Source organism: Lissotriton vulgaris, chromosome 4_1, assembly GCF_964263255.1.
Source record: "Lissotriton vulgaris chromosome 4_1, aLisVul1.2, whole genome shotgun sequence".
Lineage (NCBI taxonomy): Eukaryota > Metazoa > Chordata > Amphibia > Caudata > Salamandridae > Lissotriton > Lissotriton vulgaris.
In genome coordinates this window covers 604,730,340-604,756,780 of record NC_141691.1, presented here as the reverse complement: position 1 = coordinate 604,756,780, position 26,441 = coordinate 604,730,340, and the positions used below count along the sequence as shown (strand labels likewise).

The 26,441-nt window shown below is 45.1% G+C and overlaps 1 protein-coding gene across 4 annotated transcripts in view; it reads left to right on the top strand.

The window, feature by feature from the left end:
- ELMO1 (engulfment and cell motility 1) overlaps positions 1 to 26,441 on the top strand; it is a 1,507,126-nt gene that overhangs the window by 1,183,743 nt on the left and 296,942 nt on the right. Inside the window, exon 1 of one of the 4 annotated variants that reach the window (XM_086964837.1) lies at positions 14,620 to 14,824. The exons of the other annotated variants lie outside the window; for them this stretch is intronic. The gene's annotated coding sequence lies outside the window, so the exon portion shown is untranslated. Of the gene's footprint in view, positions 1 to 14,619; positions 14,825 to 26,441 lie in introns of those variants that run through there. 4 annotated transcript variants of the gene reach the window in all.

The window sequence follows — 26,441 nt, the reverse complement described above, 5'->3', positions numbered from 1 at the left end:
CTACACGAGCACATAAACTTCTCACTCTATGCACTTTATTCTCTTTCGGTAACCCCTTCTTTTCCGAATTGTAGATATTGTATATTTGTGTACTGCCTTATGAGGAGATTTTTATTAAGAATAAACATTAGAGTTCTCTCCTCTACTTTTAAAACGTTAAAGCAAACCTGTTTGTGTGTTTATATTGGACACCTGTGTATTTTTGGGCTATTGTGTTTTTGTGTTTTTTCACTTTAGGAATTAATTTCTCATATGGAAAAATAACTGAGTTGAATAATTTTTGAACAATTGTGTGTGTCATTGAAGCTTGACAGAGCAGGGACATGGGTGTGGCCACATAGCACAGCGCTATCAAATTCAGCGCTTTGGCCTTGAGCCTTATAAACTTTGAATGCTGGATAAACTAAGTGCCCACCTTTACAGGTTGTAAAAGTGCAGTACTTTATAGGGGTAGTAGTTTTCTTAAATTTGTTTTTTACACCCTTGTGCAGTCGGACCATCATAATTTTCATGTTTGTTGTGTTGATAGACCTTTTTTGGAGGAGAACTCACCAGATTTACTTAATAGGTTGTGTAGGCTCACGGGAGTTTTGGACACCAGAAGGGTATCATCAGTGAAGAAGAGTCACAATCTTAACACATCCGATGTTGGAGCCTTTATCAGCTCAAGACTCCATAGCTTCAACACCTCCATTCATATACAATGAAAATAACAAAGGGTCTAGGGGAAAAACCCCGTCCAACTCCTTTGTTAAATGGAATCATACTCCGGCAAAGTCTCCTCTTGTAGGGTCAGCAGCATATAGAAAATGCCAGAGGGAATTCCCTGGGCTAATAAAATGGACCATAATAAATGTATACCACATACAATGGCAGTTTCCTTAACACAACATATTTAGATAATAAAACTAACAATCTAAAAAACCGATCTGTCGTGGTAGTGTTTTTTTCTGAAATCTGTCCTGCACTGGGACAGAATCTTCTTGTTCCCACCCATATCTTTTGAATGGTGTCTGTAAGATGAATGGGGCTACAGTCTGAAGTGTCATTTTTATCTTTCTTCTTGGGCAAGGGAACTACTTCACAACCCACTCGGCATATACGAGAAGGTGCGCTACTTATGGTCCCATTCCACAAGATGGTGATACAATGGCCCCACAGTATGGGAACAGACTTACACCGAGCGAGCTGAATTTTATCCAGCCAACCACTTTTTTTTTTTTGTTTATCGGGAACATATCTTCCTTTGAGGAATAGGGCATGAGATCTTTCGCCTTGTGGGAGAGTATCGGAGGGCTATGAACTATATTCATGGTGGAATAAAGTGAAGTAAAGTGTATAAACCAGGTGGAACGTGAAACGTGTTGGCTGCATCGGCACTTCGCCTTTGCGATTCAAGCAACTATTAAAAAAAGCTTGGCAAACATCACTGAAGAATACGGATAGATCTGGTTTTGTCGAGCATTTGTGCTTTTCTACTTCTGTGTTGCCTCTCGGTGCTTTCTTTCTTGTGTTATTGTACCTGCTTGCATGGTGCCGATGAGCAAACTAGAGTAATGGTGGCATCTTTGTTGCATTTTGGAGAAGTGCACAACATGGAGGTGAGATTATGTTCCATAGTCAGTGGAGTTGTATTGCTGGCATTCGTGAGAGGGAAGGGAGGTGACCCAGACACTGAAGTGAGAACAGAGGAAGCAAGGCTTCTTTCAAAATCTGATTAGATCCTTTTTGTGACAAGAGCTGTTTAATAGGCTTTCTCATGCCTGCCTTTAGCCATCAATTAATCACCTTTAGAATATTCCCGAAGCGTCAGACTGGATCGGAAGGTTTTCAAGACAGTGCTTCCAGCCACTGCTTGGTGGCATCCTGCTGCTCTGCATTGGCCTCATAATGCCCCAGTGATGAACCAGAGCCACATATAAGCGCCACTCATGAGCATCAACATCATTTCCTTTCTTTGTTCACTCACAGATTCAGAGACCCGCTCCCTTTCATCAGTTGATGAATTATTTTTAGTGTGCAAAAGAATGATGTGCTCTCATGCATTTGAAGTCGATCTGAGGCCATGAAAAAGAGTTGTTTGTTAGCAAACACTTAAAGAAGTTGTGGGCCTTGTGTAAGTCCTACTATTGCTCCAAGTCGGGGGCACAGTCTCCTTGCCGCTTGCAAGGCTGCTCCTTCAACAATTCCTCATCATGGTTGAAGTAGTCTGATAAGTCCAAATCCAAGAAAAAATGCAAGATGTGAATGCTGGACTCTGCCCCATTCCAACACACTCTGTCCAAAGAGAAGTCAGGAGGATGCCAATGTGCCACACGCTCCCCGTCATGGAAATAGTCCCACAACTGTTCTAGATGTGCCTCGAATTTCCCAGGCCACCTGCAACGCTGCAGCAAGTCAAGTTCAAGTTCAAGAATTTGTATAGCGCACTACTCACCCAGAGGGTCTCAAGGCGCTTGGGGGAGGGGTGCATTATTTATCGAATAGCCATGTTTTAAGTTCCTTTCAGAAGGAAATGTGGTTCTGTGTATGGCGAAGGTGAGAGGGGAGAGAATTCCAGGTTTTGGCCGCCAGGTAGGAGAAGGATCTTCCTCCCATGGTGGATCTGTGGATGCGCGGAACTGCGGCGAGGGCTTGGTTGGAGGATCTTAGTTGACGGGTGGGTGTGTAGAAGGACAGACGTGAGTTGAGGCATTCTGGTCCTAGTTTGTAGAGGGCCTTGTGTGCGTGGGTGAGGAGAAGGAACGTTATTCTCTTATTGACGGGGAGCCAGTGGAGGTCTTTCAGGTGACCGGTAATGTGAGCTTGGCGAGGGATGTCCAATATGAGTCTGGCTGATGCGTTTTGAATGCGTTGGAGTTTTTTCTGTAATTTGGCTGTGGTTCCGGCATAGATGGTGTTTCCATAGTCCAGTCGGCTGGTGACCAGTGCGTGGGTGACAGTCTTTCTTGTTTCGGTGGGGATCCAACGGAAGATTTTTTTGAGCATACGGAGTATGAAGCAAGAGGATGAGACGGCGTTGACTTGTCTGGTCATCGAGAGGGAGTAGTCTAGGACGAAGCCTAGGTTACATGCTTGGTCTGTGGGTGTGGGTGCTGTGCCCAGGGCCGATGGCCACCATGAGTCGTCCCAGGCAGAGGGGGATGATCCTAGGATGAGGACTTCCGTTTTGTCTGAGTTAAGTTTTAGGCGGCTGTTTTTCATCCATTCGGCAACTTCTTTCATGCCTTCGTGAAGATTGGTTTTGGCGGTGTTAGGGTCTTTGGTGAGGGAAAGGATCAGCTGGGTGTCGTCAACGTAAGAGATGATGTTAAGGTTGTGTTTTCGCGCGATGGATGCGAGGGGACACTTGTAAACGTTGAAGAGGGTTGGACTGAGTGATGATCCTTGTGGTACGCCGCAGATGACTTCGTGGCTTCTGATTTGAATATAACATGCCTCGGGCTTCAAGAATCCCCAAGTGCGTTTAGTTGGGTTACTGTTGACGAATCAGTCCTAGGAGGCATCTGTGCTCCCAGAACCTGCTTTGGGTTATGCACTGTCTCCAGTGCAGACTTTCACTCTGGCTTCAAGATCTGCTTTAGTCACTTCTCCACGGATGCTGGTCCTAACATCACTGATGCCAAGGTTTGAACCCTTGTCAACTCAAGTGTCCAGCATTGTGATTAATCCACTTTGACCTGACCAAGGTTCTGCCTTGATTACACTCCAGCACACCCAGTTCCAGTATGCTCTTATGTTTACAAACCTCTCCCTCTACTACAAGACCTTACCCTGAGGCTTCATCACCGTTTTAGATCAAGCTCTGATCAACCTGACAATGACAATGGAGATGATGAGGATGATTTACCCCCACACTATGATGATGATAATTACATGGACCCTCCTGGAGGCCATTGTCCCTGGACACATGGTAGGTGTCACTCCTTGAATCCCCTTTGTAGGAGAGTTCATCCTTTGCTGTGATGATTAGATGCACTGGACCTACAAACACCTTTAGTGAAAGTCAAGACAAATGTCCTTACAGAGGTTTGCACCTGGGCTAGCCTCATCGAAGGCCTTACTTCCATTCAATGAAGCCCTGACTATTCCTGAGGGCTTGGTGGTCCAAGCCTCCACCAGTAAAGCTAACCATAATTTATTCCTTACGACTTCTCCGGCCATGGAGTAGAAAATTATGGTAGTGCTTAGAAAATTCACATTTCGCTCCATCTGCTTAGCGTTGAGCTCTGTCAATGCGGTCAGCCTTTTAGGCCTCCATAGGCCTGCTCCTTGGGACAGGGCTTGTAAGATATTGCCAGTGGTTCAAGGGGAGCTTCGGGCCTCTTTGGCTCAAACAATTCAGGACTGTCAAGTTACAGCAAAGCATGTCATTAAGACTGGCCCGTATACGACTGACTGCTTGGAGCATGCATTGGGCTCTATTGTGGTTCTCCACAGCTATGCATAGATGCAATTCACTGGCTTTTCTAGGAAGATGAATGTGATCTAATGGGAATATGTTTTGATGAGTCCCACCTCTTGGGCGAAAAGGCTGATTCTGCCCACAAGCGCTTTAAAGGAAGCAGCAACACAGCCCATTCCTTGGGCCTTTCCACCCCTACCCGCCAGCTTCCTCAGCTATCCTGACAGTTTCAAGGCTACTCCAGGGGCTGATGTATAGGCACCGCCAGGTCCCACCACCACCACCAAAGCAGTGACCCTAGCCCTTTTGTTGATGAGAACGGAAAGCAAGCAGACATCTTACAGGTCACCAGGAACATCATTCCACCCATCCCTCTGCCCCTGCGGCATCAGCCTCCAAATTGCTTTAGTTTGCCCTTAGATGCACGTGGCCACACTGTGGGAGGTAGAATCAGAATTTTCTTTCAAGAGTGGCAACCCATCACATGCAACAGGTGGTCTTCCAGGCTGTGCACTTTCCAAGCCACCTCATCTCTCTCCCATATCCAGAGTGGCTTTAGGAGAAGCACGGACTTCTTTTTACATGAGGTGCAGGTTCTGTTGGACAAAGGGGCAATCATGAGGGCTCCAGCCATGGAAGTAAGAATGGATTGCTATTCCCACACTTTCCTCATGGTGAAAAATATCAGGGGCCTTCATACTGTTTTGGATTTTTGTCCCAAAGGCCTTCCTCCGAAAGGACGAATTGAAAGTCAAAATGCTCACTATGATTCAAGTTTTGACTGCCCTGGATCAGGGCGACTGGATGTTCACCGTGGACCATGAGAATGCATACCTTCATGTGCCTGTCCTGCAGTACTACAAATGTTACCTGTTGATCTGGTCAGCCAGGAGCATTTTTATTTGCCATACTCCACTAGCCTTATCACTGCCCTTTAGGTTTTCATAAATGTGATGGGGGTGGTCACTGTCCATCTACAGAGGTTTGGGTATCAGCTTTCTCCTACCTTACCGACTGGCTGTTGAAGGTGAGCTCACCAGCCAGTCATAAACAAGCTCCAGATGACAGTGAAACTTTTTACATGTTTGAGTTCCTAAACAAGCTGAATTCACAACTGACTCCTTCATAGAGGAGCTCTTCTGAACATGGTGCAGTTCCGGACCTTTCCTCTATCAAAATGAGTCCAGGACATTCAGTCTATGGTCCCAATGTTTCAGCCTTGGTCCTGAATCTCGTTGAAATCAGCTCTGAGGCATCTAAGCCTGCTGGCCTCCTGCATCCTGCTTTTCCACTTTGCCAGGTTGCAAATATGGGATCTGAAGTGTCTCTGGGCAGAGCACAAAGGAAACCTGTTGGATTTCATCCAGGTTTCAGAGAAGAATGCACAAGATCTGCAGTAGTGGCCACTAGACCACAACCTTACCAGCGGCTAACACCACTCCTTTCCACGACCAAAGCTGACAATGGTGGCTGATACATCCCTCCTGGGCTTGGGCAGTCATCTGGGAAAGGAGGAGATCAGAAGACACTGGCAGAGGCCCATCTCTACATACATTTGTTGGTGCAACAGGCCATTCACTTAGAGCTCAAGGCCTGCCTGCTATCCCTCAAGGGCAGTGCTTAGTTAATAAAAAAATAATAAGTGCCAGGGCTCTAGTCAGGAGGCCTCTGCAGCTTGAATTGCCCAATGCCACTGCCAGAATTGCCAATGACAGAACATACACAACTACTAACCATCACACTGCTATAAGTGTGACAATTCAGCCTGTTCCGGGACCCCAAAGAAATTAAATTAGTTTAGGCTGCAGGTATTAGTTGTTTTTTAATGCATACTGAATTAATAAACAATTGCTGTTCTTCTCATCTCTAAATTATACAAACAGCACCACCAAGTGGCAGCTGTCACAAGTGCCGGTGCCAAGCACCGGAAACCACTGGATCAAATTAAGCACTGATCAAGTGAATGCTGGTGTGGATTCTCACAGACAACACAGCTACATGGTACTGCAACAAGCAGAGCAGAGTGAGGTCCTGGGTCCTGTGCCAAGAGGTTCTGCATCTCTGGATTTGGTTGGAGCAATAGGGCATTTGCCTGATCATGAACCACCTGGTGGGATCTTTATACACTAGGTCAGACAAGCTCAGCCAGTGACAGCTGGTCGTTCACGAATGGTAGTGGTTTCCTCAGAAGGCACAAGACATCTGACAATGGGGAAGAGCCCTAACTAAATTGTTTCACCGCCATGGAGAATGTGCAGTGTCATGACTTACGCACATTGGATTTCCCAAGAACCCTCTAGGAGATACATGCAGGCTAGAGTGAAGCATAGGATTTCTTCACACATTCCTTTCTCTGCCTCTTCTACTCAGAGTTCTGAACAATATCCGGAATGACTGGGCCAAAGCAGTCCTAGAGGCTCTGGATTGGGCCAGAGGAGTGTAGTACCCAGAACTTCTGGACATGAGCATTTGTCCTCCAATCAGGCTACCTCCATGGGAGGATCTTCGGGTGCAGCAGCAGGGAAGGTCCTGGGCCAAGCCTGCGCAATCTACACCTCTATGTGTGGAGATTGTGCAATGGCAGTTAACTGTGTTCAGTCTGCCACCTGAGGTTGAGAATGTCATCTTCTCATCCAGGTATTCTTCTACAATAGCAAACACAAACTGGTCCCAGGATGCATGTTTCCGGTGCAGGGAGGACATGGCCTGGCAGTTCGGGTTGGGCTGTTCCCATGAGGAGCAGGGTCAAGACTGATTTGCATACAGCTGAGTCCAAACTGGGGTGGCATGGTGAGCAAAAGAACCATGGATTAAACCCAAATAGCTTGACTGGCGGTGAGCGGTTGAAATGTTTCAGCACTCCGTCCGTCATCTTGTTGTGTTTGTCCTTCTGTAATATCCATCTAAGCTGGACGCTGGACAGATTTGTGTCCTGGTGTGGAGTCTGCAAAACATACCTGTTACAAACCAAACATTCAGATATATTGCTAGATGTTTTGTCTTTGGCCCAGCAAGGTATCTCAGTTGACACTCTTAAAGGTTATTTCTCTGCCCTTTCAGTTTTTTTGCATTTGCCAGAGCAACCGTCCTTGTTTAAATCATCTGTTGTGATGTGTTTTATTAACAGTTTGACACACATGCTCTCTCCCAAACTGTTTGTAATGCCATAGAACAATCCTAATTTTGTTCTTACTCTCCGCATTTATATCCCCTTCAAACCGATGAGTAGCTGCCTGCTTGCTGCATTGTCTCTCTCTCTCTAATTTCTCTAGCTCTCACTTTCTGATTGCGATAATTTCGGCTTATCACTTGAGTGACCTCCAGGCTCTATCTGTCCAGCCACCCCTACAGCACCTTTTTCCCAGACATGCTGCTGTTAAGGAGCAGGGCAGTCTTCTTGCAAAATGTTGTCACTGTTTTACGTTGAGCAATCCATCACTCTCCCAATGTTCTTTGCTGCCCCTCTTCCTTTGAAAGAACGAGCTTTTATCTTAATCACACTAAAGACCTTCAGGTGTGTGATCATCTCAATGTGAGATTCTCCGGAGCAAAGAAAGGCAAGGCTGCGCAGAATAGGACTCTGCAACTGAGAATAGTTTCCTGCGTTAAGGCTTGCTATGTTTGGCAGAGAAGCAGCCTTCGGAAGGCCTGATGGCTCATTCCACCAGGGTCATGGCTGCTACCACTGCGCTGACATGTGGAGTGACTGTTCTTGACATCTGTCAACCAGTGACATCTGTGTCAGTGCATAAGTTCACAAAGCAGATGAGCCTTGAAAACCATGTCAGATAGAAGAGCATTTCCCCAATTCTGTCTGAAGGCTTTTTTTGTTGTGGCGCACTCCACAGGCTATTTGGGGGGTACATATTTGGTAGCTATTCTAAAGGCGAGTAGTCTGTAGTTAGAAGTACCCATAGAACACCAGCTTACCTTCAAGAATAATTTTTCTATTGGATACTCTATTAACTGCTGATTCCTCATTGCCCTCCTATTTCCCCATTCTGTGGAGTGGTTACTTTTGTCATAAAAAAGGTCCCAAGCTAAAGATCTGCACATTGGTACTCTTGATTGGTTTTAGACTCCTTGTCCGAAGGCCCAGGCAGAGCTCAGAAAAACTTGATGGTGTACAGAAAAGGCGCTTATATGCGACTCTGCTCTATCAAGTCCGGAGCAGAATAAGTTCAACATGGAGCCGCATGATGCCACCTATTGAAAACTTCTGGCTCCAGTCTGGTCCCTGGGAAACATTCTAAACGTGAGGAATATGAGATTAGACAGAGTATCCATAGAAACAGCATCAGCGAAGGTAAGTAACTTGTTCTTCTGAGCACTACCATTTGGGAATGGTGGGTGTGAAGGGTGAACTGCAGTTTCAGTTAAGGTTGAGAATGGCTTCCACCAAAGAAACGAACGGGCCCCTATGTTATTAACCCAACTTTTTGGGGCTTTTTCACCTTACAATGTAGGTGTTCCTTCACCGAGGAATGACTCTAGCTGCTCTATTCTTCCAATACCATGGACCAACACAGTTGGGCGAAAAAATTGACGGGATGGCCTCACACACCTCCCAGGTGTCAGGCTTCATTATCGGCCATCCCACGTTTGCCAAAGAATACTCTAATGGCAAACGAGTCCATATTAGGGCTGTAGTTCAGGCATTAGCCGGAAACTGAGGAGAAAAAGAAAGAGAAGGGAAAAGGGGGTCCAATAAAATCCCTACCGCCGGCCAGTTCAATTTTCTAAAGTTTATTCATTGGTGGAGGAGAGATGGTTAAAAGCAAGAAAAATAGTACAATGATAGCCCTAATATGGTGCTGGTTGTCCAGTGTTAAACAATCAGGTATGTTAATCAACCAGGCCGACATGTTTTAGCACCACTATAGCCCCTTATCCCAGGCTTTCTTCAGAAACTAATTGAACCTTATATGTCCCTACAGTTCTTCCCTATTACATGCGTAATGACTACACGCATACAATACCCGATCGAAGCTTAGTCCAATAAGGGTCCTTCCATGCCAAGAGGAGACTCTCTCAAAAAGACATAAACATATATACAGTTCAATGAACACAAGCATAAACATTCACACATTAACGAAAGAAGAAATCTTTTTAGAGTGGCCAGAGTACATCTGTAAAACCAACTTATGTGCAAAACTACCCTCACACCGAAATATAGTCGCCCATTAGGAAAATAGTGAATGTTACGCACACTATTTTTCACCCGTATACATTCACACTCAACATCTAAAATAGTTATTGTCTGTGTTGTGCCCTTGTAAAGCCCTGTTATTTTCACACTGTTCAAGTTTGAACTTTAAGACCTTCAACATATCAATAAAATGTCAGTATCTTACTCTGTATAACTAGATCATGTGCCTCATAGAGGGGCGTGGGAGGGAGTCCTGTAGTCGTACCCTAAAATGGTGCAATTATATAACATCCACGTTAAATGAAGGTGGGATGGCCGATGATGAAGCCTGACACCTGGGAGGTGTGTGAGGCCATCCCGTTTATTTGTTCGCACAACTGTGTTGGTCCATGGTGTTGGAAGAATAGAGCAGCTAAAGGCAGTCCTGGTTGAAGTGGCCCTTTTGTTTCTTTGGTGGAAGCTGTATTGTAAGGGAGAGTATGAACGACGGTCCCTCGCCTTTTAGGCAAACCCTCTCCCACTCTGTCGGACCTGGTAGTGGTTCGGTCCTACGTGATAAAAAGGGTGAGAATGGTCCTTGAAGTGACACCACCTTTTTCCTCTCTTCCTGAAGATTGCCTGTATTGCTGTTGATGAGCAAGGTGCAAAAGGCTCATACCTTTTTGTGCCTTAGTAGTGAGTACCTAGGAATTTGGTGTAGACCATGCACACATAAATAATTCTAATGCAACCCGTAATAAACTTAGTTCTTTTGATCTATGTGCTGTACCTCTCTCTGTGTTTACCTCGCACTGTAGTTACAAGAAAAACTGGGGCCAACTGGCTACCTGGACAGAGGTGCTCACTACATAAAGGATATACACTATTTAATAAATTCACAATCAGGTGATTTAACATTTCTCACATGATTTTTAATACAAAACTGAATGATTTTAATCAACAAAAATGTTGCGTTATCACAAATAAGTACATACACTTAGGCATATGTCAACCTTGATTATATGACACATGACTGCATATTCATGTCATATACAAACCTAATTGAAACAACAGCCCAATGCTTTTCGGGACTATCATCTCTTCTTCAGGGGCACAGCTGTAAAAACACAAAGAAAACATGTTTAAATGTTCATAAATGGAACGACCGCTCAATTCAAATGTTCTCTTGATCAAATAATACCTTAATAACCCAAAGACACCTTCAAGTGTTTTAAAGTGACTAGTCCGTGTCAATCACAGTCCACACGTCCAGTGTTTGTGTATAAGTGCGATCCTTATCCCTAGGCATTAGTCCAATACTCACATGACATGAAAGCTAGTGACACTTGCAATTATTCCAAATGTTCACTACGAACCAGTGGTGCACCCAAGTTGCTAAAACAATAAGAATGAGACAGACATCTAGCTGATCACTCTGTAAAACAACTTATCAAACACCCACCTGTTAAGCGGCACAACATACCTGCAAATCTAGTGGAAACCAGGGTTTGACTGACAAGAAAAATGAGAGTTCAACCATTACCAAGATGAAAATAAGTAAAAGATAAAAACCACAAAGTTAGTCGATTGAACTCCTACCTCATGCAAAGACACCGATCACAAACCTTCTTTTCCTGTCAAAAAATACGATAACCGGTAGGTGTTAAAATATCCCCATGTACTTAAAACCATCCAATCTGGCCACACATGAAAAACTGACATCCTAACTTACTGAGATACAGCTAACTCCTGGCTTCGCTGATCCAAACGCGCTCCATGTTGTTTCAACGCCGACTCTGTACTACTCCTTCCTGTGCTTATCATGTGACCGGAGTTCCTATAACCCGTACACTTGCGAATCCAGCACCATCTTGGAGTGTACCAAGCTTAAATAAAAACCCCTCTTACCGCTCATAACGAATTTGCAATAAACCTAATGGTTGAATGACAATGCAGGACTTCAGTGTATGATCGACAATAACATGAAAACCTAATCTTACACAAACAACTCGTTACCACAATATCCATGTTCGCAAATATCTGAGGTCGCTGGATCATTATTTCTAAACAAATATAATTGTTGATATGACGCCATATTAGGTGATGTAGTCAGGTAATAAGAACTTATTACAGCTACAAAAAACGAGCCAAAAAAAACTCATAGATGTAATAGTAAAGTAAGCTCCAAATCCTACTAAACTCACATTACAGTGTGCAGTTAACGCATTAGTCATGAATGTCACGGCGCTTCAAACGCAAATGCTAATATGCATCATATGGTCATAATATCCTTAGTCATATGGATACCAACAGGTAGTCATATAGTAAATACCTGGCTACAATAAGTCCACCACCGACATTCTCCAGAACAACGGACACACCATCTACATCCATATGTTCATGCAGGGAAAATAGGTTCTTAATAATTTATCAAAATCTACTCTCATGATGGCACAGCAACCTAACTCAATACAACCTTATCCTAGCAAAGAAGCTGATACTCGGTGCCTAATCAAGTGAACCTGAATTAAAAACACTGTTGGTCTTAAGTGAAACCCAAAAATGAAAATCAATAACCTACATGGTGTTTCTTAGTCAGTATGGCTGTTGATGAGCAAGGTGCAGAAAGCTCATACCTATTTGCGCCTTAGTTGTGAGTACTCCAGACTGAAGACTGCCCTGGTGTGAGGAGCATCATTCGGCACAAAGCTTGTGTGGAGAACAGCATAGGTAAGACAAAGAGGTCCAACCCAAACTGGTTCTGAAAGTGCAGTCAAAAAATCCACATCCCCCATCTGCTTAGCCTGCATACAATTGGGATCCACTGATTTCCTTGTTTTGTCACTTCCAAGTTCCCTTCAACCAAGGAAGGGTATGGTCCAGGTTACTCTGAGGACTGTGGTACAACCAGAGCTGGTGTCTACTGGGCCAGCTTCCCAGAGGTGAGGGGACATCACCTGGAGTCTGGCCTTGCTGGAAAAAGCTGAATCTGACTTGAAGCGCCTTGAAGCCAATCTGCTGATGAGAGAAGAAGTCTACCATCCCTGGAGAGGTGTGGCAGACCTGAAACGCTGGAGAAGGTGACCCGGACGAAAGATACCAAAGACTGAAATCTGCATCCCCTGATGGGCGTGTGGGCTGCAGCTTTTCCATGTGGACAGTCCCTGGAGAATCGTGGACAGCGTCCATCACTGCTACTCCCAAGAAACCTGTGCTCAATGCAGAGCACGCTGCAAGACTGAGGTTTTCTAACCAAGGCAGAGTTTAACCCCAACCATAAGTTTTATGCCCAAGAATGAGGGTGCCACCAGTCAGAAGTTTGTGCCCAGGCAGATTGCGCCACCGCCATTCAAAGGCTGCACCCAAGGAGTGCTGCACCGCAGGGTCTGACAAGAGCTCATGTACACAATACATTTTAAAGTGGGCTTGTGGGACATCTTGAATAAACAAATGACTACGGTAGTGTTGATGAGCTGATAGAAACAGTAGTCAATACATTTACAAATGACATATTCAATTTTTTGCTGAGACAACCTATGCATTTCCAGTGAATGACCAATATTGAACTTACAAAACCATTGGTTTGCCATTCTGGATTCACCATGCATCGCAAACTCTAGTCAAGGCGAGTTAAACTTCTTTTCCGCTGTACGCTTAGAGCACGTGGCCCGCACAGAGACCGACAAATTAGTGACCAAACCAAATTAGGCAACAAGTAAAGGATAGTATTCAGGAGTTTCTGAGATGGATGTTCGGACCAGGTCAAGGAACTTGAGAAGGTAGAACAGAGATGTTTACCAAAAAACACTTTTGTCACCAAAAAGAAGAATTCCATTACAATTGGTATTCACTGTAAGGTTGTTTGCAACACAGTTTTCCTGAATAGCACCAGTGTGCAGTGAAGCCCTTCTTGGGAGCACAGCAAGCCACTTTAATGATATGAGTGGGTTGCAGAACGACATGGTTTCATTCCAGTCACCTGAAAGCTGCCCTAGCAGGGATGGGGCCTATGCACAGCTCTACTTCAATTGGTTGTTAAGAACAATAGTGGAGGAAGTTGGCCAATAGACTATTCATTTACCCATAATGCATTGGGTATTATTTAAATAACGTAGTCCCTTGCCCTTGCTAGTTGGAAAGGATGACACCGCACTCTTGTTACTTTAACAGTAACAAAGTCATAGTTATGTACACCAAAAAAGAGATTGGGTGCAGCATATGAATTAGAGTGCTGCGGGGCTCCTTGTGTGGAGTCGTGAGAGTGCCATGCACGCTTGATAATGGGGTGTAGAGAGTCCAACTGATTCCATGTAGTGGTTGATACATTTAAATGAAGGATCTATGTAGATTCACCCTTTTCCCCTTTTAAGCCTTCCTTGTACCTTTGGATGGATGGGCAGAACAGACAGCACCACCAGAGCAAACAAAAGACGTGTGTCAAAAATGCAATGAGAATTATTTACATGTTGGCAAAATTATTAGACCAAAAAAGTGTATTTTTCATGAAGTGCGTGAACCCTATTGGTTTTGTCGCTAGGAACGGTGCTTAATAATTTACACAATATATACTTCCGCGCGCAAAATGAATCTATTTACCCTCACGCTGCATACATGCCATTCAGCTCGCTCATCATCAAATATAAGTAATGAGAGGACGGGGAGGGATGGGATTGTGAATCTGGCAGCAGATGTTCTACACAAATCCAGCTCGCTGCATCCAGTCTGTTTCTATGGTGATGGAATGGGTAATTATTGAGGCCAGACATCGCCCGCTCTATTCCCAACAAGGTAGATGGTGGATATGAATTTGAACTCCGGCTTCCTTTCGCTCGCTCTCCCCCTCCGGACAATAGTGTAGCTTTAAACAAAGGGGGGAGTCGGTGGGGGCTGCTGTAGGCAGGGGACCTGCGAATTCCCTTTTATGAATCCGTAAAGGAAGAGCTTCTGCGCGAGAAGCCGAGGATGCTCAGGAAATGGGCTGGAGCATCCCTGACAAGGGAGACGCCCTGATTGGCTAACGCCTCCAAGCCGCTTGCCAATGGGAGACGGACGGGGCTTCGGCGCTATAAACACAAGCAGAGCTGCACGCGTATCTCAGATTGGCACGGCACACCTGCCAGGGGTGGACAGAGGGGCTTCCGCTGGCACATGGCTACCTCGAAAGCAGACCTTGCAACAGTCTTCCGTCCGAAACCGGAGAAAGCCACGCACTTTGGTCATCTGGGAGGTGTGGCAGAGACCTTTTCAGAGACGGAATCCGAAGTGATGAAAAATGGAGCATTTGGACCACTGTGAGTAGAGCCCGCATTTTAACCCACTCTTTTTTTTGCCAGAGTAAGCACCAGTGTTGTCTGTGCATCCAGAAAGAAACCCTATATGAACCCAGGCCTAGAACTATTGACCATTCACTGTTGTCCTGTGGGCGTTATTGTGGAAAGGCTCAGTTTTTTTTCTTCTTTTAACATCACTGTGGTGCCCGTAACTCTGTCGCGATGGGATGCTGGCGATTGTCTGCGAGGCATTCCGGGTTGTCGAGGATGTCGGGTCAATCCTGCTGCCCGTGCTCCCGGAAGGTAGGCGCTGCCGTGCTGTGTGGGTTAAGCATCCTTTGCCTTGTTTACACACGCCGCTGTGCGCGAGCTGCCGCTGGCGGGGGCTCAGAGGACCAGCATGGAAGCAGTGGCAGATGGCAGCGAGCTGCCGCCCCCACTAAGTCTGGGATTCACAGCCTTTTTCTAGGTTTGAATTATTGTTTCAATGTTCTCGTAAACCCATGCATGCCATTTGCCTTCGTTACATTTTTTTATTTTTTTATTGGAGTCACTCGTACTGAGAGCCCGCAGACTTTCTTGTGCCACGCTGCAGTGTCATTATTCTGTCCTCGTGGCTCTTTTTTCACGCTTCACTCCACACAGTAGAGCATCGCATTAAGGCTCTCGCTGCCTCATGGAAAACAATGCTTTCATCCCACATGAAATTAGGCCCGGACAGCAAAGCACCTGCGGCAGTCCTGTGTGTGCTCGTTATGAGGTTCGCCCTCAAGAATGCCCCTATTCAAACACAACGCATGAAATGCTCCTATTTGTGTAGGAAACATGTGAGTCGCCCCTTTTTGGGCACTACGAGGAGGAAGTCCTTTCTGAACACAACATAAAGTGCTCCTTTTTTACCAATACGCGCCAGGGGCTCGCCTCGCATTCACACAAAACGCATGAGGCACTCCTAGTTGAGACGCTCCTATATGTAGACCCCCACCCCGCCCCCCGAAAAAATAAATCCACATGAGGTGTTTCCGTTTGAACATACCACCTCAGGTTCTCTACTTTGGACAAAGATGAGTTTCAGTTTGAACTCCGCGCCTGTGGTACTTCTTTTTGAACACAACATGAACACGATTCCTCTATTCACATAGGAACACACGACGTTCTGCTAATTGCACACAGCTCCCCAGTTGTTCTTTTTTAGACATATTGATGGGGTTTTCTTTTCGTTCACGGCTCAGGATGTACTCCTTTTTTAACACAGCACATGGGGTGCTTCTATTTGGACACAGTTCGTGAAGTGCTTCTATTTGTAAACAGCTCCTAGGGCGCTTCTATTTGTACACAGATCACGAGGCACCCCCGTTTACACACAGATGATGAGGCACCCCCGTTTGCACACAGCTGGTATGGTGCTTCTACTTGTACACAGCTGGTATGGTGCTTCTACTTGTACACAGCTCCTCAGGTGCTTCTACTTGTACACAGCTCCTCAGGTGCTTCTACTTGTACACAACTCCTCAGGTGCTTCTATTTGTACACAGCTCCTCAGGTGCTTCTACTGGTACACAGCTCCTCAGGTGCTTCTACTTGTACACAGCTCCTCAGGTGCTTCTACTTGTACACAGAACCTCAGGTGCTTCTACTTGTACACAGCTCCTCAGGTGCTTCTACTTGTACACAACTCCTCAGGTGGTGCTTCTACTTGTACACAGCTCCTCAGGTGCTTCTACTTGTACACAGAACCTCAGGTGCTTCTACTTGTACACAGCTCCTCAGGTGCTTCTACTTGTACACAACTCCTCAGGTGCTTCTATTTGTACACAGCTCCTCAGGTGCTTCTACTGGTACACAGCTCCTCAGGTGCTTCTACTTGTACACAGCTCCTCAGGTGCTTCTACTTGTACACAGCTCCTCAGGTGCTTCTACTTGTACACAGCACCTCAGGTGCTTCTACTTGTACACAGCTCCTCAGGTGCTTCTACTTGTACACAGCTCCTCAGGTGCTTCTATTTGTACACAGCTCCTCAGGTGCTTCTACTTGTACACAGCTCCTCAGGTGCTTCTACTTGTACACAGCACCTCAGGTGCTTCTACTTGTACACAGCTCCTCAGGTGCTTCTACTTGTACACAGCACCTCAGGTGCTTCTACTTGTACACAACTCCTCAGGTGCTTCTATTTGTAGACCGCTCCTAAGGTGCGTCTATTTGTACACAGCTACGGTGCTCCAATTTTACACAGATCATGAGGCACCCCTGTTAGCACACATCTGTTATGGTGCTTCTATTTCTATACGGCTCCTAATATGCTCCTGTTTGTGCACAGCTAATGAGGTCCTTCTGTTTGTACAAAGCTTTCAGGGTGCTTCTATTTGTTCATAGCTCAGGAGGTGCTTTTATTAGTACACCACTGATGTTGGGCTGATGCTTTTATTTGGGCACAGCTAATGGGGTGCTTCTGTTTGTACACAGGTGGTGAGGTGCTTCTATTTGTACACAGGTGCTGAGGTGCTTCTGTTTGTACACAAGCGGTGAGGTGCTTCTGTTTGTACACAGGCGGTGAGGTGCTTCTATTTGTACACAGATGGTGAGGTGCTTCTGTTTGTACAAAGGCGGTGAGGTGCTTCTATTTGTACGGATCGCTTCGGGTGCTTCTGATTGTACACAGGTGGTGAGGTGCTTCTATTTGTACGGATCGCTTCAGGTGCTTCTGATTGTACACAGGCGGTGAGGTGCTTCTATTTGTACGGATCGCTTCAGGTGCTTCTGATTGTACACAGGCGGTGAGGTGCTTCTATTTGTACGGATCGCTTCAGGTGCTTCTGATTGTACACAGGTGGTGAGGTGCTTCTGTTTGTTATCAGGCGTGAGGTGCTTCTGTTTGTACGCCGCGCCTAAGGTGCTTCAATTTATACACAGATGGTGAGGTGCTTCTGTTTGTACACAGGTGGTGGGGTGCTTCTGTTTGTACGCAGCGCCTAAGGTGCTTCAATTTGTGCACAGGTGGTGAGGTGATTCTGTTTGTACGCAGCGTCTAAGGTGCTTCAATTTATACACAGATGGTGAGGTGCTTCTGTTTGTACACAGGTGGTGAGGTGCTTTTGTTTGTATGCAGCGCCTAAGGTGCTTCTATTTGTATGAAAATACTAAGTATAAACCAGCGTCCATAGAAAGCGACAACAAAAGAAGAGGCTCCTAAGCAAGATTACAAAAATGTGTTGCAATGTAGTGACATATAACCTTATATGTATTGGATTCCCATCAATCACCAAACCTGGCGATAAGCTTCATCATTTGGGTATCCTCTCTTGAATAGTATGACAGTCAAGCTCCACATGTATTAGAGCTCCTGAATGTCAAAAGGATATGTTAACCAAGATGAGCAATATTATGTTTGTGGGATCAAGTATCGTGGTGCAGTGCAAAAAAGTGAAGTATGAAGTGAATATAAAATTGATGCGTGAACTAACTGAGGATTTATTATTGTTAGTCACGATCAATGTTTAAAAACAAAACTCTAGGACCAGTTTTAACAAATAGCTGCCCTTAGCAGAAGTGGTCAACATGTTTCAGCACTTAAAGGCCAAAGATAAAGCCATGTGCTTTCGTCAGGACCTTTTAGAAGAAAAAGCTACTGCTATATACAATACTAAAAAAGGATATAGTGTGAGTATAATATCTCACAGCCCAGGAATCCTCACAATAATCGTGAAATTCTGAAAATAAAAAAACAAAAGACAACACATAATTGAAACTTGCAAAAAGAGGAAAACTCAATCGTTCTCTATTGATGTGTGGCTATGAAATTATGCCATCACTATTGTACCCACTCAATGGGCAGCATTCCATCTTACCTTGATAAGATAGAAGACAAAACCTCGCCCCACCTGGCAACAGCTCAGGATCAAGGAGGCACCGCTCTAAAAAGAAAAAAATACACCGAACCAAAATTATTGTGATGTATCGTTCTTAAACATTGGATTACAGAGACAACTGCCTGAAGTGTACAGTACAACAGAAATCCCCCACTTCCCACACACACATATATAAAATATTCAATTGCCATAGGTAGTGCAATGCAAGCAATGAAAACACACCACAGGTGGTATACACTGCTTGGCTGTTGTCAAGCAAACATCAGTAACAACTAAACGAGGTTGCTGGAATTAGCCATTTGTTTACCATGCCCGAAGTGCAGCAGTATTCGTACTCGTAAGATATACCTGCAGTGTATCACTACTATTTACAAATCTTCTACGCACTTACTCCAAACTGTCAAGTAGGGCGGAACCGCCAAAACCGGCTAGCGTAACACAGAGCAAACCCGGAGTACCTTACCTAACCGTCGGTACCTCAGGTGGTCTGCAGAGCCGTCTGGGGGGGGGGGGAGGGGGTACGGATCGGAGGCAACGATGGGTTAAATGTCTTTAGGTCATCGGTCATTGTCTGGCCAAGTCGTGAACCGGAAAAAGCGAGCTAGCGTAATCTCGCGAGATTGAAAAAATAAACTACAAAACCACTGGGAATTGTAGTTTTAACGCTAAATATGGGCTATTGGCGGCATTATAAGATGCAAAAAAAAACTCAAGAAATATATGGGGCCCATATAAATTGAATGCCTAAAATTTGACAGAAAACTAGTTATGATTACGAGCAAACGAGACTCTGCAAGTGCGAAATCTCGCGAGACTACATATAGAACTACACAATAGCTTGGGAAATGTAGTTCATGGTGTCTCCGGTGATTTCAAAGTGTGGCATAGGTAGGGACTGTCTAAAGTGGGTGCTAAGAAGGGTACCACGTGAAGAAATTAGGATGCACATGTCACAAACCATACAATGGCAGAACTCTTGATCAAACTATAAATCATTGTTCAGAAGAACCAGATACCGACAAAAGTCGTATAGTTACCTGTATGGAAATATCAGTGCAAATGTATATCAAGAAGGTGGGCACAGGGGACCAACCTCCCTGACTACCCCCAAAAAATGGTAAATCACAACGGGACAACCCCTAAGTGCAAGATATTTACAATGAGCACCAAGGGATGGAATCGTAAAGTCCCAATGTGTCACTTTTTAGTCTGAAGACCCATCGCTGTTCTCTAAGTAATAGAAACTTTGAGATATCTGCAACATGTGGCGGAATGTAAGGTTGTTCTTAAACAGTCCACCTCATGTCTTCTGGCTTATGATTCATCTCCAAGTAATAAGCCGTTAGTCTCGTTGCTTGTTTCTTGCATCGCACCGTGCTCATGTGTTCCATGATTCGTAACTTCACTTTGCGTCTAAGGTCTATAGCTTCTATTTGTACACAGGTGGTGAGGTGCTTCTGATTGTACACAGGCGGTGAGGTGCTTCTGTTTGTGCACAGGTGGTGAGGTGCTTCAATTTGTACACAGGTGATGAAGTGCTGCTGTTTGTATGCAGCGCCTAAGGTGCTCCAATTTGTTCACAGGTTATGAGGTGCTTCTGTTTGTACGCAGCGCCTAAGGTGTTTCAATTTGTACACAGGTGAAGAGGTGCTTCTATTTGTACACAGGTGGTGAGGTGCTTCTGGTTGTGCACAGGCTGTGAGGTGCTTCTGTTTGTGCACAGGTGGTGAGGTGCTTTTATTTGTACACAGCTCCTAATATGCTCCTGTTTGTACGCAACTAATGAGGTCCTTCTGTTTGTACAAAGCTTTCAGGGTGCTTGTTCATAGCTCAGGAGATGCTTTTATTAGTACAACACTAATGTTGGGCTGATGCTTTTGTTTGGGCACAGCTAATGGGGTGCTTCTGTTTGTACACAGGTGGTGAGGTGCTTCTATTTGTACACAGGTGGTGAGGTGCTTCTGTTTGTACACAGGCGGTGAGGTGCTTCTATTTGTACGGATCGCTTCAGGTGCTTCTGATTGTACACAGGCGGTGAGGTGCTTCTATTTGTACGGATCGCTTCAGGTGCTTCTGATTGTACACAGGTGGTGATGTGCTTCTATTTGTACACAGGTGGTGAGGTGCTTCTATTTGTACACAGGTGGTGAGGTGCTTCTGTTTGTACACAGGTGGTGAGGTGCTTCTATTTGTACGGATCGCTTAAGGTGCTTCTGTTTGTACACAGGCGGTGAGGTGCTTCTGTTTGTACACAGCGCCTAAGGTGCTTCAATGTGTAAACAGATGTGAGGTGCTTCTGTTTGTACACAGGTGATGAGGTGCTTCTGTTTGTACGCAGCGCCTAAGGTGCTTCTTTTTGTACACAGGTGGTTAGGTGCTTCTGATTGTACACAGGCGGTGAGGTGCTTCTGTTTGTGCACAGGTGGTGAGGTGCTTCAATTTGTACACAGGTGATGAAGTGCTGCTGTTTGTAGGCAGTGCCTAAGGTGCTCCAATTTGTTCACAGGTTATGAGGTGCTTCTGTTTGGATGTACGTTGTTACAACTCATGCTTTTACAACGCATGCCTTTACGACGCCACTTTTACAACGCAAGTCGTTACAACGACTTGTGTTGGGGGGCGCTGGATAGTGAATAGTTGAATTTACTATTCCAACTCCAGTCCCCGTGGATAGTAGGGAGGGTGTTGGATAGTAAATTAAAACTATTCTCTATCCTAGAGTGCCCTCCAGCGCAAGTCGTTGTAATGTCTTGCGTTGTAATGGTTGTGTCGCAAAGGTACCGCGTTGTAAAAGTTGCATTGTAAACGCTGTTCCCCTTCTGTTTGTACGCAGCGCCTAAGGTGCTTCAATTTGTACACAGGTGATGAGGTGCTTCTATTTGTACACATGTGGTGAGGTGCTTCTGTTTGTGCACAGGCTGTGAGGTGCTTCTGGTGGAGCACAGGTGGTGAGGTGCTTCTGTTTGTACGCAGCGCCTAAGGTGCTTCTATTTGTACACAGGTGAAGAGGTGCTTCTATTTGTACACAGGTGATGAGGTGCTTCTGTTTGTACGCAGCGCCTAAGGTGCTTCAATTTGTGCACAGGTGGTGAGGTGCTTCTGTTTGTACACAGCTAATGAGGTTTTTCTATTTGTACACAGATCATGAGTCTCTTGGATTTGTATACAGCTCGTAGGGTGCTCCTATTTGTACACAGCTCTTAAGAGGGTCGTATTTGTACACAGTTGAGGAGGTGCTTCAGTGTGCGCACAGCTGGTGAGGTGCTTCTGTATAAATACAGCTCTTAAGGTGCTCCTATTTTTATACAGCTGAGGCAGTGCTATTATTTGTACACAGCAAATGATGTTCTTCAATTTGTATACAGGTCTTAAGGCGCTTCTATTTGTACATAGCTGATGATGTGCTTATATTTGTACACCGCTCCTAAAGTGTTCCTATTTGCACACCACTGATAAGGTGCTTTTATATGTATACTTCTCTTAAAGTGGTCATATTTGTACACTGCTGCTGTGGTGCTTCTGTTTGTACACATGTGGTGAGGTGCTTCTGTTTGTACACAGCTGGTAAGGGGCTTCTGTTTGTACGCAGCTCCTAAGGTGTTCTTATTTGAACACAGCTGAGAAGATCTCGTCCCCTATGCTGACAACACCCAGTTGATTCTGTCCTTCACTGACGGACCTACAGCTGCTTAGAGCAACTCTCACAGTGGGATGAAGGCAGTAGCCGCCTGGATGAAGGAGATCTGCCTCAAACTCAACTCCAACAAAACCAAAGTCCTCGTCCTGGGCACCACCCCCTCCGCCTGGGATGACTTCCCATGGCCCGGAGCACTCAGAGCCTCTTCCCCCATAAAACCAACCGACCACACACGTAACCATGGCATCATCCTCGACTTGCAAGAAAAAGTTAATTTAAATGGGTGCACAGCTATTTTGGAATGTTTTATCTGTTTTTGGGTTCACCGCAGGTGGCGTAATTACCCCTAAAAACGCCTTTGTCTAACTGATATGAACGTGATGCCAGTGGGTCACTGGGACCATCCCTGTGGGAACACCGTTTCAGGCCTATATGTGGCCCTTCATCAGGCCAGCATTGTTCCCTGACGAAGGGCCACATATAGGCCCGAAATGCATTGGATAGGATACAATTTACATGATGCCTCAAGCATGAATATATGAATAATGAAATGAGTAAAATGAACCATTTTTTGAAAGAAAGAAATTTATGAATAAAATAAATACTTTCAAAACCATATACAATATTGTGTGGAATCCTCTGAGATCATAAGAGGAGAACTCGGTGTTCCCACAGGGATGGTCCCAGTGACCCACTGGCATCACGTTCATATCATCCTCGACTTCTCACTCTCAATGTACCACCAAATCAGCACCGTCTCATCCTCCTGCTTCCACAGCTGCACATTGTTTGGAAGATCTTCAAGTGGATCCTCACCAAATCCAGGAGAACGTCACCCAAGGTGCTTGTCAGCAGCAAGCTTCACTATGGTAACACACTCTAGCCGGTGCCATTCCAAAACTCCAAAAGAAACTGCACACATCCAGAATGCCTCCCCCAGCATTATGTTGGAAATACCCCGCTTTAGCCCCTTTTCCCGTCACCTGAGAGACCTTCACTGGCTCCCGATCAACAGAAGAATCACCTTCAAGCTCCTCACGCACACCTACAAAGCCCTCCACAACATCGGACCTGCATACCTCAACCACCGTCTCTCCTTCTACACACCCACCAGAAATCTCTGCTCCACCCAACTAGTACGGGCCACTGTCCCACAGATCTGCAAGACCTCAGCTGGAGGAAGTTCCTTCTCCTACCTCACCACAAAGACCTGGAACACCCTGCCTCTGCACTTCAGGCAATCCCCATCACTGCCGCAATTCAGGAAGGACCTCAAGACCTGGCTCTTCAACTGAACCTCAGACCCCCTCCTCACCTTCCCCCCACTCAGCGCCTTGAGACCAATATGGGTGATTAGTCGCGCTTAACAAAAGCCCTGTTTGATTGATTTGACAACCGATGAGGTGCATCTATTTGTTCGCAGCTCCTAAGGTGCTCCTATTTGTACACTGCTGATGAGATAATTCCATTTGTACACAGCTCAGGAAGTGCTTCTATTTGTACACAGCTGATGAAGTGCTTCTGTTTGTACACAGATAAGGTGCTCCTATTTGTACACAGCGATGAAGTGCGTCTATTTGTACAAAGCTGATAAGGTGCTCCTGTTAGTTGACTTCCTATGTGAGCAGCTTGGTCGGATGTAATGGAAAGGTATGAGAGAAATGCAAGTGCAGGGAATGGAAGAAAGAAAGGTGAGAGAAACTTTTTACTCTAGGCAAGATTTAATTTAATTTAATTTAATTGTGGGTTTATATAGCGCTAGAATCGACTCCCGGAGGAGTATCTCCGCGCTTCGACCGCTGGGGAACCCGTCCTGGCTCACCCTGAGAGACCTGATTGTGCAGTGGTGTGGATACATTATACACACCCAGCCACTTCTAATCAGAGGCAAATACAGGTATCTTCTGTGTCTTCTGTGTCTGTATTTCAAGTGCTCAGAAACAAAACTACAATTCAGAATTAGGACACGATTTTAAAAGTGTATTTGCTCCCTGCTGCTCTTCCTCCTGGCTGTTTGCCTTATAATTATTATAAGTGTAATGAACGGTTTAATGTTGATCAGGTTAGGGTGTGTTCATGAAGCTTCTGGCATTACTGTTTCTCAGCCAATTCAATTAAGCCATTTTCACGCGAATGTAAATCAGATTCACTTTCACCCTATCCTCCTGGGGACCTGAGTCCCTGTTACACCTGGTAATTACATTTATTAGACTCCCTGATACCCTGGGGTGCACGGTCCAATTTCGGGTTCCTCTTAAAAGCTTTGATTGAAGAAACATACCTTAAAGATGGACTGTTCCTCGCTTTTGCGACTGGTAGAAAGAAGCATCGCGGTCCTCCCTTTAGATTGTAGTCTGATTGCGGCAGACTCTGACATAGTGGAAAAAGTACCAAAGGGAGGTTTAGAAAGTTAGAGTATCCGAAACTCCTAACCTGGGCTGTCCAGACTTGAAGAAGGACCTACCTAACTAAATACAGTATGGCAGAAGTAAGTCACGCCTACTCAGAGAAAAATCTTTGTGAATCAGACCCAATGTACAAGAGTTTTTCTGTTAATCAAAAAGCAGAAGGGGGAAAGGGAGGGTGTTAGCGGTCCATCACTTATCCTCCCCAAACTTACCCGCTTAGAGAAAAATGTGATGTTCCATTGTTTTTTTTCCTCATTGACATTGATAAAAAAAAGCAGAGGAAAAAAGAATTCCTATTTAGCCCCAATACGTTTGTGGTGAATGGGTAGTGATAGTCCATATAGTTCACTATATTATACACACCAGGCTACTTACAAATGTATATTGAATAGATGAGATAAACAAACTCTTCAGGAAGACCTCTTCACCACCGGGGAGAATTTAAGTGTCCTTGTGCCGTGTGCGTAAGGATTTGTGGGTTTGAGGTTTTTTTTAGCTCTATAGTGAAAACTTTGATAAATGTGATTCATGGATTTCCCAAACGAGCTACTCCTGTTTAAGAATATCATGGGTGCTTCATGAGTTAACTCTTTACAAGAGATTCATTCAGCACCTCTCCCAGCACCTGTCTTATTAACTAATTGGATCCTGAAGAACATTATTCTTTTTAATGCCCGTGTTGGCTCCATGTGTACTGCCTGTAAGGATTCCACTAGTAAAAAGTATGAAAGTAAATGGATTGGTTCCTTGAATTGGTTCAAAGCTCTTCTAAAAACAGTGGGTGACTCATGTAGTTCCGGAATTCTTCAGCATTGAATGGAATTCTTATGGATTCCTAAAAAATACCTACTGTTTGTTATTGCAGCTTACTTTAAGAAGACAGACTTTGTTCATGGAAAATATGGAGCGTCTACTGCTGTTTTGATGGCCTGATTCATATGTAGTTATTAGGTGGAGAAGGGTGGCTCAATGGTTAGAGCGGCAGACCCTGATGCAGAGGTCTAGCCCGGGACCAGGGTTCAATTCCCCGCCTCGGCGGGTCTTGGGCTCAAAATTCCACGGACCTGATAATTCTTGCCTCGGTGCCTATTCCAATCATGGAGTCCCACTCTGGGCTTGCTTAATCTCCACAACGCTAAGGATGCCTGGCCTCCACCCTGGGGGTGCCCCGAAGTGGGCGCCTCACAGGGAAAGCCAGGATGGGTTCCACAGCGGTATTCGTACAAAGCGCCTTGAGACCCTTGCGCTATACAAGTATCAATTTATAATTTACAGGAAGTCCATTGGGAACTCTTTATTTTTATCAGTTAAAATCATTTTGCATTAGTGATCATCTATCTTAGACGGTGACCTGTGCACTACCATTACTTTTACAAAAAGGTTCAATACGCAATTGTTCTACCTAATCAAAGTTTCCTAGAGTGTTATTTAAAGAAGCAGTATTGTGCAGGGGATGCTTTTCCTGACTGTGGTGAGCAGGAGCACTGCAACCTCATCAGTACCTCCATCTGTGCAAGGAGTGGTTGTCTCGACCAAGTCAGTCGCCGTGCTATATCTCGCCAGCACCTCCATCCATGCAGCAGCTGCTCCTCTCTTCCGCTAAACGTTCTATTTTTTGCCCAGCCTAGCATTGTACCAACTAACAGGAGATACGTTTCTACTCTCCAAAGCTAAGTCGACCTGAGCTTGGGTGTGTTGCGTTAACCTTACTTGGAGAAAAGGGCAT